The sequence below is a fragment of the Narcine bancroftii genome, chromosome 3, assembly GCF_036971445.1.
Source record: "Narcine bancroftii isolate sNarBan1 chromosome 3, sNarBan1.hap1, whole genome shotgun sequence".
Classification (NCBI taxonomy): Eukaryota; Metazoa; Chordata; class Chondrichthyes; order Torpediniformes; family Narcinidae; genus Narcine; species Narcine bancroftii.
In genome coordinates, this window is record NC_091471.1 from 238,132,402 (window position 1) to 238,148,698 (window position 16,297).

The following is a 16,297-nucleotide window of genomic DNA, read 5'->3' on the forward strand; positions in this document are numbered from 1 at the left end:
TGCCGCGTGCATATAATGACAAATAGAAAATGCACACAAATATGCTTATATTCGCAATAAGTCCAGCCGATGTCCCGCCCCCGAGAGCAATATACCCCACCGTGATTGGTAGGTTCGTTCAGCTCCGCACACAACACTGAAAAGTGCCAATCATATCAAACTCGCGGGCCGCACTAACATTAAACTTTCATATTAAGGCGAGGGCCACAAACTATCGTCCCGGGGGCCGCAGTTGGCCCGCGGGCCGCAAGCTTGAGACCCCTGATGTAAACTGATAGTATTTCTGCCCATCCTGGTTGTCATCATTATTGTCACTTTCTGGGTCACCTTCTATATGGCGAATAGTGCCTTTCTTTCCAGGATACTTTCCTTTCCCCCAAGCTTTGCCCTTAGAAACTGTACTCTTCCCATTCTGGTTTGCATTTGACTTGCTTTTGCACTTCTTTGCAAAGTGGTCCTTACCTCCACACTTTCTACAAACTTTGCCTTTTGCTGGGCAGCATGGGTCTTTTCCAAAATGACCTCTGTTTCACATCTGTAACACTCCAAGTCATGTGTTGGCATATTTCTTGGCTGGCTATGGCTATGCGAGAGCCTATTTACTTGTTGACCAACTTTGTCTTTACTGGGCAGGCTTGAGTTGTCTTTCAGTTTCATGGTATGAAATTGCTCCTCAACAGCCTCTAATGCAGCAGCCATTGTTAAAGCATTGGTAAGTTTCAACTCACCCCCTTTTTCCAGCAGTCGCCTTCTGAGTTTGTCTGATCTGCAGTGCTGCACAACTTGATCCAATAACTGGTTGTCCAAATCAGCTACCACGTAATTGCATCCCACAGCCAGTTGTTGCAATCTCGTCATGTACTGGGCAACCGTTTCTCCTTCTTCTTGTTTTGTTTTGCGAAACAAATGGCGTTGAAATGTAGCATTCGGTGTCACCACATAGTGTGCATTCAATGCATCTACGGCTTTCTGGTATTCCTCCTTCCTTCCAGTATTCGAAAGCGTCTTAAAAGTTTCCCGAACTGTGGGTCCTGCGGTGAAGAGAAGTAACCCCCTCCGCTGCACTTTCTGTTCCGCCGTACTGCTATCGAGAAATAGGCCACGACTGTCGGCGTAGGCTTTGAACTCTTCAAGCCATGCCTTCCACTTCACGCTTACAGTGCTTGCATCACCCGTCGGGTCAAAATGAGGAACACCTCCAAGTGTTAGAAATTCAGCTCCTGTGACTGCCATGAAGAAAACCTTCCAGCTCAAAGCCACCGATTCAAAATCCAAAATGTTTATCACATTTAAAATCCAAAATGTTTATCCTCGTCGCCAATGTCACATTTGTGGCCCGAAATGTGAAATTAATAACACCATCACCACATGCTTTACCAGTTGAACATCTCAGTGTCTTTATTTTCCTGCTTCCCTTATTTCATCATCCTGCACCTTCCACCTCCAGTGCATACCATCTGACTTCCAGTCAGGTTAATACATATCATGCATATTCATTATCATGACACTCCCCTCCGACTATCCACCCCTTCCCACTATTCACACCTCGGAACCTGCCCCTGTGATCGCAAGAAATGCTCCACTTGTGCCCACACCTCCCCCCTCACCACCATTCGGAGCTCCAAACAGTCCTTCCAAGTGAAGCAGCACTTGTGAATCTGTAGGAATCGTCTACTGTATCCAATGCTCCTGTTGTGGTCTCCTCTACATCGGAGAGACTGGACGCAGACTGGGAGGCCATTTCATTGAGCATCTCAGCTCTGTCCGCCGCAATAACAGGGACCTCCCAGTGGCCACCCATTTTAATTCCATACACCATTCACACACAGACATGTCTCTCCATGGTGTCATGCACTGCCAAACCAAGACTTCCCACCAAATGAGGGACCAACACTTAATATTCCATCTGAGCACTCTCCAATCGGATGGCACTAGCATCAAATTCTCCAGCTCCCACCCTCTTCCCTCTCCATTCACAGTGCTACTCCCTTCCCCATCACCTCAGCTTTTTTCTCTTCTCCCCAAATCTAACTGTGACCTGTATTCCTTCCCCTTCCCCTTCTTCCCTCCTCTCCTCACCTCCCCCCACCTTTCGATTCAGATGCCTGCCTGGTTCTTGTTCCTACCTCAGGGCCGAAGTGTTGGTTACCCTTTACTCCCTATGGATGCTACATGACCTGCTGATTTTCTCCAGGGCATTTGGGTATTGCAACAGCAGAGTAGTTCAGCCTCTCCCTGGCTGTAGAGAGAGGACCTTGCATATCTGTGCGATGGTTGAGTTTCTGGTCACAAGTGGCTCAGCAGGGTTGGAGATTGCTACTGTCAATCGCTCCTTCTCTGCCAGGTCAAGGGGGTCAAGGCTGAGACGATCCTGGTATCGGCTTCTGTTTCCTCCCTGTTCCCCAGAATCGTTACAGAGGACAGGGCTGGGCAGCTCTGCAGACAGAAACAGTTAGAGGTCTAAAAGACAAAGATTGACCAAAAGTGTTATGTTCCAGCATGCCCTGAGAGAATTAATGCTCCGTGAATGTACGTTGTGAAGATAGAATCAAGGAGAGAGAGAGAGAGAGAGGAGAGAGACAGACAGACAGACAGACAGACAGACAGACAGAGTGGGAGAGAGGGAAAGGGGAGAGAGAGGGGTGAGAGAGGGAAGGAGGGGGAGGGAGAGAGAGAGGGAAGGACAGAGAGAGAGTGAAAGAATGAGTGAGAGACAGAGGGAGAGAGGAGAGCAAAAGAGAGGGAGAGAGGGAAAGATTGAGAGAGACTGAGAGAGAGAGAGAGAGAGAGAGAGAGAGAGAGAGAGAGAGCGAGTGAGGCATCCAAATTCCTGTGGGTTTGACTGTCCTCTGAGTTTTAATATTTACAGTGCCGCAGTAATGTTCATTGGGCCTGTCCTTGGAAGTTACTTGAAATGTTAAAGTTAATTGCCTTTATAAAAAGTGGTGAAAGACTTGTGTGTTACAAAAGCACCTCACGTCAATGTGCAGGTAGCTTGTTTAAAGCAGAGAAAGACTGCTGAGAAGTTTTTTACTGCCCACTTCCCCCCCCCCAATGGTTCACGGACATTCTGAACCATTGTGGATGTGTAATTCTGCTGTAGGTACTTTTCCCAGGTAGTAACTCTGTTGGGGTGAAGCGAATCCCAATGTAATTCAGAATTGGCTTTTTGGAATACTAAAGAGCTACAACAGATACTAGATGGGAGAAGGGAAGGAGGGGGAGAGAGAGGGACAGTTAAATCAAAGAGAAAGCTGCAGTTGCAGTTGCTCATGAGAGCAGGGTTTTAACTTTTAAAAGTAAAACCAATCAGCCTCAAAGATCCTGGAGCCAGCGAACCATGGCCTGGTCGGTTTCTGGAAGCAGCGCCTGATTATCCAACTGATTAAGAGGGTCATTGTAAGAATACAGAAGCTTCCGTTCTCAGCAAGGAAGAGTAGAAATGAAGAACAAGGTAACACAATCTCCCAAACACAAATGAAAGTGTCTTTCCACAGAACAAGAGCGATACTGTTAGTGTGGGCCAGAAGGGCCTGTTACCGTGCTGTATGTCTAAAAAAAAGGATTTATTTGATCATTTACTGAAAATCTTGAGTCTCGACTTCGGCACTGGTTAGTAACAGAGCACCGTGCCTGTACGACAAGGCATGGTGAACTATTCACTGAAGTCGTGGGTGACTACAAACACTGAAACGCTGGGGAAACCCAGGCAGACTCGCAGCGTCCACAGGAGGTAAAGACATATTACCGACGTTTTGGGCCTGAGCCCTTCCTCAAGGTTATAAGTAAAAAACAGGCAGGCAAGTTGAGTACCTGGTGAGATCTACGCCCCTGGTCAAGAATGTCCCCTGCATTCCCAGGTGATAAACAGGTGACCCTTAAGAACATAGAACATTATAGCACTGTACAGGCCTTTCGGCCCATAATGTTGTGCTGGCCTATATAAACCTACTCAACAAATGAAACCTTCCCCACCTCACACCCATAACCCTCTATTTTTCTTGCATCCTTATGCCTGTTTCAGAATCTTTTAAATACCCCTATTATTCCAGCCTAAAGCACCATTCGCAGCAAGGCATTCCAGGCCCCCACTCTGTTTTAAAAAACCTGCCCTGATGTCTCCCCTAAACATTCCTCCCTTCACTTTGTACAGACGTCCTCTGGGGGTTTGCTACTCGCCCTGAGAAAAAGGCGCTGGCCACCCACCCTATCTACACCTCTCAGAATCTCATAGATCTCTATTGTCACCTCTCATCTTTCTTCACTGCAGTGAGAAAACCCCTAGCTCTGCCAACCTTACCTCCATGTTCTCCAATCCAGGAAAAGCCCCAGTGAATCTCCTCTGCACCCCCTCCATAGCTTCCACATCCTTCCTATAATGTGGTGACCAGAACTGAACACAATACTCCAAGTGTGGACTAACCTGAGTTTAATAGAACAACATTACCTCATCACTCTTGAACTCAACTCCCAAACTAATGAAGACCATAAGCCTTCTTAACCACCTTATCAACCTGCGTGGCGACCTTGAGAGATCCATGGATTTGGACCTCAAGCATCCTCTGTTCTTCCACTCTGTTAAGAATCTGACTGTTAACCATGTACTCCACCTTCTAATTTAACCTTCGGAGATGAGTCTTGACTGTCACCTTTTACTCCTAGGGTGGGATCTGTTGAGAAAATGTCACCAAGAATTTCCACATCTATCAGATGAGGCTCAGGTTAACCAAGCTAACTCCTGGGTGGAAAGGGTTGACTTGCAAGGAATGATTGAACAGTCTGGACTCTGCCACTAATCTGCTTCAGCTTGTCATGTGATTGCATTTTCTTCCTTTAATAGCCAGGAGATCCATTCTACTCAAATGGAAAGACCCAAAACTACCCGCTACGTTTCCCAAACTAGAGCACGTTTACATTTAGAGAAAAACCAGAAGTGGTGCTGTTGACCCTTTGGTTAAATTTGAAGAAACATGGAGGCCATTTATTCAACGTTTTTGTATGATTTAAGTTGATCTTTTCCAAAATCTTTCCAACAATTTTTTTTCTGTGAGTGTAGAGGAGTGGAATTAACTGCAAAATATTTGTTTAGCCGCTGAAACTCAGCCACCCAACGTTTGTTTTGTTTCTTAGTTAGGAGGACATTTTTTGTAATAAAGTTTGATTCCTTGGCCTTTAAGAGATTGGGGGACTCAGTTTACACATATTGCTCGATGTCTGTGTTGGTGCAAGTTAACCGTTGACCATCTCCTTGTATCATTCTTTTGTTTATTAATCTGAAACAATAAAAAGGATTGGAAAAAAAGAATAGCTTGGGGTTTTGACTTCAAAGGGTGAGAGGTGACCTTATTGAAACACAGAAAGTGATGAGGGTGCTCACAGGACAGAAGATCAGAGAAAATTTCTCCTGGAACCATGGGGCAGAGTTTCAGAATGAAGATAAAGTTCCTTCCCTCAGTCACAAGCCTGTGGAATTTCCTTGCCCAGTGATGAATGGATGCAGAGCTGGGGGTTTCAAAGGTTGCAGGAGTGATCATTGGGGATCAGAGGTGGAGATGGTGAGCAAATTTAAGTTCTTGGGAGTGACTATCTCAGAGGATCTTTCCTGGACCCAACACACAAATAGCATTGTGAAGAAAGCACAAACTTCCTCAGGAGTTTGTGGAGTTTCAGTATGACATTGAAAACCCTAGCAAATTTCTGCAGAGGTGTGCTGGAAAGTGTGGCTGCACGGGACACCAATACCCCTGAGAGTAAAGCCCTGTAAAAGGTAGTGGACACAGCCCAGGACATCACAGACAGAACTTTCCCCACCTTTGAGAACATCTACAGGGAACTCTGCCCTCGGAGAGCAGCAGCGATCATCAAGGATCCACACCACCCAGCACACACTCTGTTCTTGCTGCTGCCGCCATCAGGAAAGAGGTGTAGGGGCCACAAGACTCACACCCACCAGGTTCAGGAACAGCTGCTCCCCCTCCACCACCAGACACCTCAATCACAAACTCAATCAGGGACTTTTGCACTTTACTGATTTCTCTCTCTCTCTCTGTATTACACAGTCAGTTGGTTTACATTTATTTATTTGTTTACATGTGTATGTTGTGTAAGTTTATTTTGCACTGCCAATAAGTGGTAATTTTGCCTGGCCTGCAGGAGACAGAATCTCAGGGATGTATGTGATGTCACACATGTTCTCTGACAATAAATCTGAATCTGAGTGGAGTTGTGCCTGAGATCAGATAATCTGTTACTGAATGATGGAGGAGATTCGAGGGCTTTGTTCTGCCCAACCTCTGCTTTTAATTCTCATGTACCTCAATGCCTTCCTACAAAGAAAGAGTTAATCCCTTTGAACTCTGCTAGATCGACTGGGCCCATAGATAAGCAGATTTCTATGCGGCAGAGCACATTAGTGGATGTGTTTCCCCAGCTTCCCTGATAGGAAATTTGTATGCAAGTCTCTCTCTGACATTTCTTTTGTACACATTGCTGCTGAGTCTATTGGGATCTCTGAAGCTTGGAATTTATCCAGCAAACTGTAAAATGTGCCTATGTTTGCAAACCAGCAGTCACCTTCCAGAAAGATTGTTAGCCCCCAACTAGTGACTCTGCACCAAACGTCAAAGTAATCCACCACCTCTCCGCATGCAGCAGAATGAATGACGTGCAATCATTTTATAATTTGCATAATTTTATTTTTGCACTCACTCTCTCATTCTCTCTCTCCCTCCTCTCTCCCTCCCTTCATCTCATTTTCTCTATCTATCCCTCCCTCCCTCTCTGACTCTCTCCCTCTCTCTTTCTCTCTTCCTTCCCCCTATGTCCCTCCTATCTATCCCTTCATCCCTATTTGTTTCTGACTGTGTCTCTCTCTGTAAACACCAGTTAACTCTCTGAGTATCCTACTTGATAATGGAAGTGGGTGGTAGCTAAAAAAAATTGATGAAAAGCACCAATGTGACAGATTATCTCCATACCACGTTGTAGGTTGTAACTGTGCAGGGACAGTGATGAGAAGCTTACAACAGCATTCCCCATCGCGGTCAGGTAGAATAGTTGCATTCATGTCTATTTTCTTTAACCATTCGGTCTATGTCTGGTTCTATGTTACACCACAGCCTTAGTTTCAATAGCTGCAGGAGTCAGCCATTTGGCCCTTCAAACCAGCACCGCCATTCACTGTGAACATGGCTGATCATCTGCAATCAGTATCCATGTTCCTGCCTTCTCCCCATGTCCTATGACTCCAAGAGCTCTATCTAACTCTTTCTTGAAAGCATCCAGACAAGTGGCCTCCACTGCCTTCTGAGGCAGAACGTTCCTCAGATCCACAACTCTCTGGGTGAAAAAGGTTCTTCCTCAACTCCGTTCTAAACAGCCTACTCCTTATTCTTAAACTGTGGCCTCTGGTTCCGGCCCTCCCACCCTCCAACATCGGAAAAATGTTTTCTGCCTCTAGCATTTCCAATCCCTTCATAATCTTATATGTTTCATTCAGATCCCCTCTCATCCTTCTAAATTCCAGTGTATACAAGCCAAAATGGCAGTCCCGCCATCAAGAGAATTAACCTTGTGAACCTACGCTGCACTCCTTCAACAGCAAGAATGTCCTTCCTCAAACTTCACATGGTACCCCATGTGTGATCTCACCAGGGCCCTGTCAACTGCAGAAGGACCTCTCTGCTCCTAGACTCAACACCCCTTGTTATAAAGGCCCACATGCCATGAGCTTTCTTCTCTGCCTGCTGTACCTGCAGGATTCCTTTCAGTGACTGATGAACAAGGACACGAAGATCTCGTTGAACTTCTCCTTTTCCTATAGTAATCAGAGAGTAATCTGTCTTTCTGTTCTCGCCACCAAAGTGGATAACCTCACATTGATCCACATTAAACTGCTTCTGCCATGCACCTGCCCACTCACCCAACCTGTCCGAGTCACCCTTCATTCTCATAACATCCTCCTCACATTTAACATGGTCACCCAGTGTTGTGTCATCTGTAAATTTGCTATGTTACTTTTAATCCATTCATCTATATCATTAATGTACATTGTAAATAGCTGCAGTCCCAGCACCAAGCCTTGTGATACCCCACTCACTCGTTACTGCCTGGCATTCATCCCTACTCTTTGTTTCCTGTCTGCCAACCAACTTTCTATCCATGTCAGTACCCTACCCCAAATGCCATGTGCTCTAATTTTGCCCACCAATCTCCTATGTGGGACCTTATCAAAGGCTTTCTGAAAGTCCAGGTACACTACATCCACTGGCTCTCTCTTGTCCAGTTTCATAGTTACATCCTCAAAAAAATTCCAGATTAGTCAGGCATGATTTCCCCTTCGGAAATCTATGCTGACTCGGACCGATCCTGTGACTGCTATCAAAATGTGCTGTTATTTCATCTTTAATAATTGACTCCAGCTAACCAGTCTATAATTCCCTGCTTCTTCTCTCCATCCTTTCTGAAAAAGTGAGATAACATTAGCTACCCTCCATTCCTCATGCACATAGCCACAGTAATGTGTCTTGGTGGAGTGTGTGGGTTGTGTATCATTGCACTTTTGTATGAAGGGGACATAAGAATATTCGGCCCATCAAGCCTGCTCCACCATTCAGTGAGATCACGGCTGACCTGACAATTGGCTCTTCTCCACCTCCCTGCCTTTTCCCCAAATCTCTTAATTCTCTGACCAACTAGAAATCTATCCAATCTTGTCTCAAAAATATTTACTGAGGTTGTCTCCACTGCTTCAACAGACAGCGAATTCCACAAATTCACTGCCTTCTGGGAAAAGCAGTTCCTCCTAATCTCCGTCCTAAACCTACTGCCCTGGATCTTATGTCTATGTCCCCTGGTTCTGGTCTTCCCCACCAATAGAAACAGTACCTTTCATAATTTTATATGTTTCTATAAGATCCCCTCTCATCCTTCTAAATTCCAGTGAATATAGTCCCAGACGACTCAATCTCTCATCATAGACCAACCCCCTTATCCCTGGAATCAACCTGGTGAACCTCCTCTGCACCCCCTCCAAGGCCAGTCCATCCTTCCTCAAGATGCGGCCTCACAAGTACCTTGTACTGTTATATCTCCATTAGGTTCGTGCTGATGGTAGGATGTTGTCATGTGAGTCACTGCATTCACACACTGACTGGGTTGTATTGGCTGGTGAGCATGGAGAGGCCACAGAGCATCAAAGCACCAGGGAAGTGGAACGCCCACCTGAAGTTCTCTCCTCCACAGATGCTACCTGACTTGCCATTTCCCACTTCAGTACCAGAATGGACTTGTAGGGCTGAGTGGCCTGATTCTTCATGACATGCTTCTAATGAAATGGGCTATCTCACACTGTGCATAATTTGGGCTGCAGAGTCCTGGGTTTATGAATCATTAATAAATACATCTTCCAGGGAGAAGCTGCAGATATCAAAGCGCACAGATAGCGTGATGTGCAAGGAGGTTAGTGCAACGCTGTTACAGCGCCAGCGATCAAGACCAGGGTTCAAATCCCATGCTTTCTGCAAGGAGTTTGAATGTTCTCCCCATGTCTGCTTGGATGTCCTCTGGGCACTCTGGTTTCCTTCATCCTTCAAATCATACCAGGGCTTGAAGGTTAACTGTGGGTGTAATTGGGCGACAAGGGCTTATGGGCCAAAAGGGCCTGTTACTGTGCTGTTTGTCTAAATTTATCCTCGTGAGGAGGAGGGGATATATTAGTGGACCTTAAATATGCCCTAATTGTGACCATCCTTAAGGCAGGTTCACTCTGGTATCAACAAAGAGGTCTCCATGGTACCTGCTGTGGTGAAAAACTCATCCTCCACTGTTCCTTCCAGTGGCCAGAATGTTTATCCTCAAAAGGCAGTGTAAATTCTTCCATCCAAAGGCTCTTTAGATATGATCGTCATGGGAGGTGAAACACGGAAATCTGCAGATGCTGTGATTGTGGTAAAACACAGAAAAGCTGGAGGAACCCAGCTGGTGTCACAGGAGGGAAGATCTATTACTAGAATGATACCAGCAATGAAAGGGTTGGTTTATGAGGAACATTTGTCGGCTCTTGGACTGTACTCGTTGGAGTACAGAAGGATGAGGGGAGATCTCATAGAGGCATTTCAAATGCCGAAACACCTGGACAGAGTAGACGTGGCAAAATTGTTTCCCATGGTAGGGGAGCCTAGGACAAAAGGCCACAATTTCAGGATAACAGGGAAATCTCTTTAGCCAAAGGGTCGTGAGTCTGTGGAACTTGTTGCCACAGATGGCTGTGGAAGGGAGGTCACTGGGTGTTTCTTTGGCTTGGCTTCGCGGACGAAGATTTATGGAGGGGAAATGTCCACGTCAGCTGCAGGCTCGTTTGTGGCTGACAAGTCCGATGCAGGACAGGCAGACACGGTTGCAGCAGTTGCAAGGGAAAATTGGTTGGTTGGGGTTGGGTGTTGGGTTTTTCCTCTGTCTTTTGTCAGTGAGGTGGGCTCTGCGGTCTTCTTCAAAGGAGGTTGCTGCCCGCCGAACTGTGAGGTGCCAAGATGCACGGTTTGAGGCGATACCAGCCCACTGGCGGTGGTCAATGTGGCAGGCACCAAGAGATTTCTTTAGGCAGTCCTTGTACCTCTTCTTTTGTGCACCTCTGTCTCGGTGGCCAGTGGAGAGCTCGCCATATAACACGATCTTGGGAAGGCGATGCTTAAGACAGATATTGACGGGTATTCAATTAGTCGGGGCACCAAGGGTTATGGGGACTGAGTGATAAGAATCAGCTCATGATTAAATGGCAGAGGAGAGCTGATGGGCCGATTGGCCTCCTTCTGCTCATATCCAGGAATACAGTCATACCTTGAAGAAGGTCTCAGCCAATGTGCTGGAGACTGGCTCGAACTGGCCGGAGGGGCACCAGGTATCAGAACCGGGATGCGAGGAGGTGCCGAGGGATTGAAGGATTGCTGACCATGTCAAAGGTTCGGATCTGGAGCTCGATGATTTGGACTGGATTCTGTGTGGCTGCAGGGGCTGTGGAGGTGAATCCACGGACACTCGGTGACTCTGGGGGGGGGGGGGCGCTATCTTTTGCTTCTCTCTCTGTGACTGTAAGAGGCATTAGGCAATTCCTGCCGCTGGCAAATCTGCTCGTCTTGCAACAGGCAAAAAGAAATTTCATGTAATACGACCCTGTTTTATTACCATGATAATAAATTGAATCTTGAATGTTGAGAAACAGATACCTGTCACACAAAGCTCAGGTAAACATGGCTGGGTCCCAGCAAGCCCTAAGGTTTGGAGGCAATAAGGAGAGGGTTTTCTTGTTTCCACAGCAACTACTGATTGCCCACTGTTTTCACAGCAGGGTTTTTCACAATCTCAAGATGTCCCAAAGCACTTTATAACCAATTAGATTCTTTAGGAGTGCAGATACTATGGCAATGTGGCAGCCAATTTACACTCAGCAAGGTTCCTCAGACAACAATGAGGTAAGTGACCTGTCTCAGGTGTTGCTCGGGATATAAATATCCCCAAAGGCTTGTGCATTCTATTTGACCCTGAGACCCACACATCAGCACCAAGACCCTCGGCTGAGTTAATCCACTGTTTGCGGAAACTGCAAAATGTTTGGCCTGGAAGTCAGCCTGAAGAAAACTGAGGTCCTCCATCAGCCAGCTCCCCACCATGACGACCAGCCCCTCCACATCTCCATCGGGCACACAAAACTCAAAACAGTCAACCAGTTTACCTATCTTGGCTACACCATTTCATCGGATGCAAGGATCGACAACGAGATAGACAACAGACTCGCCAAGGCAAATAGTGCCTTTGGAAGACTACACAAAAGAGTCTGGAAAAACAACCAACTGAAAAACCTCACAAAGATTAGCGTATACAGAGCCGTTGTCATACCCACACTCCTGTTCGGCTCCGAATCATGGAGCCGAATCATGATGCTCCGGCATCACCTACGGCTCCTAGAAAGCTTCCACCAGCGTTGTCTCCGCTCCATCCTCAACATTCATTGGAGTGACTTCATCCCTAACATCGAAGTACTCGAGATGGCAGAGGCCGACAGCATCAAATCCACGCTGTTGAAGATCCAACTGCGCTGGGGTAGGTCACGTCTCCAGAATGGAGGACCATCGCCTTCCCAAGATTGTGTTATATGGCGAGCTCTCCACTGGCCATCATGTCAGAGGTGCACCAAAGAAGAGGTACAAGGACTGCCTAAAGAAATCTCTTGGTGCCTGCCACATTGACCACCGCCAATGGGCTGATATCGCCTCAAACCGTGCATCTTGGCGCCTCACAGTTCGGCGGAACAGACCCTCCGCTAGAGGCGTGAAACAAGAAAGTCTACAGATGCTGTGATTCCAGTAAATGTACAAGATTGCTGGGGCAACTCAGCAGGTCCCTCAACGTCCAGAGGAGGTAAAGAGAAATAACTGATGCTTCACGCCTGAGCCCTTCCTCAGGGTATGAGCAAAGATCCGGCAGGCACCTAACTGAAAAGTTTATATGTTCTCCCCATTCCCAGGCCATGGCCTCTTCACTCTGGTACCATTGGGAAAATGGTACAAGAGCCTGAAGACGAACACCCAGCAGGACAAGGACATCTTCTTCCCCTAGGCCAGCAGATTCCTGAATGATCAACAATGAACCACAGACATTAATGTTTTTTAGACTGCAATGTCAGGAAGATTGCAGGCAAAAATTAATATAATTACTGCCCGTATGGTCATTCTCACTGAACGGCCTTTTAGACTGCAAGTCTCTGAGTGCAGCAGTCTTGGGGGTTGGGCATGCAGTGACCGGCAACAAATTTTTCCTGTACTATTTACACAACAGGCTTCCTCCAAAAAGTTGTCAGGGTCCTACAAGGTAAATCACGGGGTAGGAATGGACTCAAATTTCCAGCACATTCCTTTTTACACTGCCCGTGTAGCGACAAAATTCCTGGATTGTGCTATTATACGTCTGCAGTCTAAAAACCTGAACAGCCTTACTTTGACTTTTCATGCACTATTTTAATTTCTTTGGTAAGCTGGTTGATATAAATGTTTCCCCTGTGACGCTACCGCAAAGCAATGAATTTTGTGACACGTTCATGACAAGAAACTCTGATTCTGATGAGAATCAAGGATCCCACTGAATTTCTCTGTGTCAACCGGCTGATCTTGAAGTGGACAAGATCCACACAACAAACATTGCTGCCCATACAGTGCATCTGAAGTGCTGTGAAAGGTTGTGTGGGAAGGGACTCACAGCAGCGTGGGCACGTGTTCGTTTTTATGAGGTTCAGGATGGATGCTCCTCCCAAATCATGTGTTTCCAGTTTTTGCGGGCTGAGTCAACAAGGAAACCAGAGTGGTTGTGCACAGGTGATGCTGAACAGACCTTTCTTCCAAAGTTCTGAAGGCACAGCTCAATGGCTATCCCCTCTCACATATCATCTGAACACAGGCTTTTAAATTTAAGTTTTAAAATTTTTAACTTAATTTTTTTTTAACGTTTAAAAAATACTTAGTCATTCAGCATGGTAACAGGCCCTTTCGGCCCACGAGTCCGTGCCGCCCAATTTACACCCAGCTGACCCACAACCCCTGGTACGTTTTGAACGGTAGGAGGAATCTAGAGTCCCCAAGGAAAACCCACGCAGACACGGGGAGAATGGACAGGGCGGGATTCAAACCCCGGCCCCGATTGCTGGCGCTGCAATGGTGTTGCACTAACCACTATGTCAACCATGCTGTTTCCGTGGGGAAACTGTACCAACATCTACAGGGGTAACACCTTGCATGCTTTATCCCTGCAAACACGTGGCAAAAAGCACAAAGATATATTCTTTCAGGGTAATGATCATATATAAGTAATAGAGCCTATTAGAAAATGAATTATGCATCTGCTCAGCATAATGCACGAGCTTAGTCTGTTAATTAGGAATGTGTGCATTCCCAATTTTCCTTCTGGCATGTCAGGATTATTTATGTACTGTAATTGCAATATCATATAATATAACACACTGACAGCAACAAAATGACTGAGTGCTCAGAAATTCCAGTGCTATTGACTATCACTAGGCATTTTGCTTCTGAAAAGTCTCTTCAGTATTGTTCATATTTACTTTCAGAGGCCTTGTTTGGTTTGGCCGCAGTGCTTCCCGAAGGTGTGGCCCCCCTCAGTGTTGCACTGGTGCTAAATCCTGACCATAACTTTCTGAAACGGGACTGGAATCGCCAAACTATAATCTTCACAGGTAAGGTCTAGCGGTGTTCTGTACTCAGACAGCAGCGTAGAAATTAACCAGGACAGTGTTACATTTAAAATAATCTTTTAATTTATTGATTACCAATTATACAACGCCTTATCTAAACTTAACCCCCAACTATGTGCAAATATGTGTGTGTGTGTGTGTGTGGAAATACCCCAAACCATTATAGTTCAGGCCTAATTCTGGAATGTCAGTTTGAAGTCCAGTCTCAGAAAATGCAGAGTTGACACACAGGCTTTAAATTGATGAAAGAAGTAATCACGGAGTAGGTGTGAGAAAGTGGCGTGACAGACTGTTGTAAACTCACAAAATCCTTGTTGAGATGCTTCCAAAGAAATGTCTTTTTCAGACGAGTGGCAATCAAAATTTCCCCTTTTCTTTGTGTAGGGGACACGAAATGAGTGATTTTCACAAATCTTCCAGAAAAAACCTTTCATGGGTCAGCTGAAATAGTGACCTTCCCTTTTGGTCACGACGTGGCACACTAATCCCCCTTCAAAAGTGATCATTCCTTTGGCCATGGTGGGGTAAACTAATTCTCCTTAGAGGTGATTCAGACCAATTGTCTATTACCACTCGAGGCCAGCAGCACAGTTTCCCTTCTCCAAAGTGTTGCATCCTTAAAATGGCCCCCGATCAAACTGAGCACTGTTTCTTTAACATGTTGGCCACGTGGTCTCTGCACCTGTGTTCCAGCACTTTCCTCTCTCTTCAGAAGTGGTGAATTTAAGTACTCGCTGTCCCCAGCCTGTCTGCCCACTGTCAGTCTCGAAAGCTTGCAGGGCTTGATTTGTTCTCTTAAAGTGACAGTCCCACGCAAATGAAATTGAACTGGGAGCATGCAATAGGGGCAATATTAAACGGAGGTGCCTCCTTCCCTCTCCTGTTAACCCACAGTACTCCTTCAAAGAATTCTCTGCATTTTCCTTACCCTGTTCCCTTCCCTAACTCAGACATAGGTTAATGTTTACCTGCCCACATCACCTCTTGGGACGCCATGGTTAGCATAACAGCTAGCACGACGCTTTTATAGCGTCAGCGACCCTGGTTTGAATCTGTGTCTGTAAGGTGTTTGTGTGATCTCCCCATGTCTGCGTGTTTCCTTCAGGTGCTCTGGTTTCCTCCCACCCTCAAAAAACATATGGGGGTTGTAGGTCAATTGGGTGTAATTGGGTCGCACCATCTCATGGGCCGAAAGGGCCTGTTACAGTGCTGTGTGCCTGCATTTAAACTATTTAAGCATGGAGAGTTATTCGGTGAAGAGGGTCAATAATTTAAGGATTAAAGAGCATCCGCTTAGAACAGAGATGTGGAGGAATTTCTTTGCCAGAGGATGGAATTTGTTGACACAGGCATTTATGGAGGGCAAGTCATTGGGTGTGTTTATGGCAGAGATTGGTAGGTTCTTTATGAGCCAGGGGATCAAAAGTTCTGGGGAGAAGGCCGGGCAGAGGGGTTGAGTGCTGAAATGGATCAGCTCATGATTGAATAGCGGGGCAGGCTTGATAGATCAGCTCATTGAGTGGTGTCACACCAACATCCTTTCACTCAAAGTTAGCAGAGCCAAGGAAATGAATGTGGACTTCAGGAGAAAGTCAGGAGAACATGACCCAGTCCTCATTGAGGGGTCAATAGTGAAGAAGGTCAAGAACTTCAAATTCCTGGGTGTCAACATCTCTGAGGATCTGTCCTGCAATCATGAAGGCGGCCCACCAGTGACTATACTTTGTGGGGTGTTTGAGGAGATTCAGTCTGTATCCAAAGACTCTCCAGCTGGTTGCATCACAGTCTGATACGGAGGTGCCTACACTCAGGACAAGAAAAAGCTCCAGAGGTTGTTACATCACAAGCACCAGTCTTCACTCCATCAAGTGTCTCGAGAAAGCAGGTCCCCCCTTTCCCTCTGCTACCATCGGGGGAAAGGTACAGGAGCCTGAAGACGAGCACCCAGCGGCACAGGGACAGCTTCTTCCCCTCCGCCACCAGATTCCTGAATAATCAATGACCCACAGACACGGCCTCACTTTGACTTATTCTTTTTCC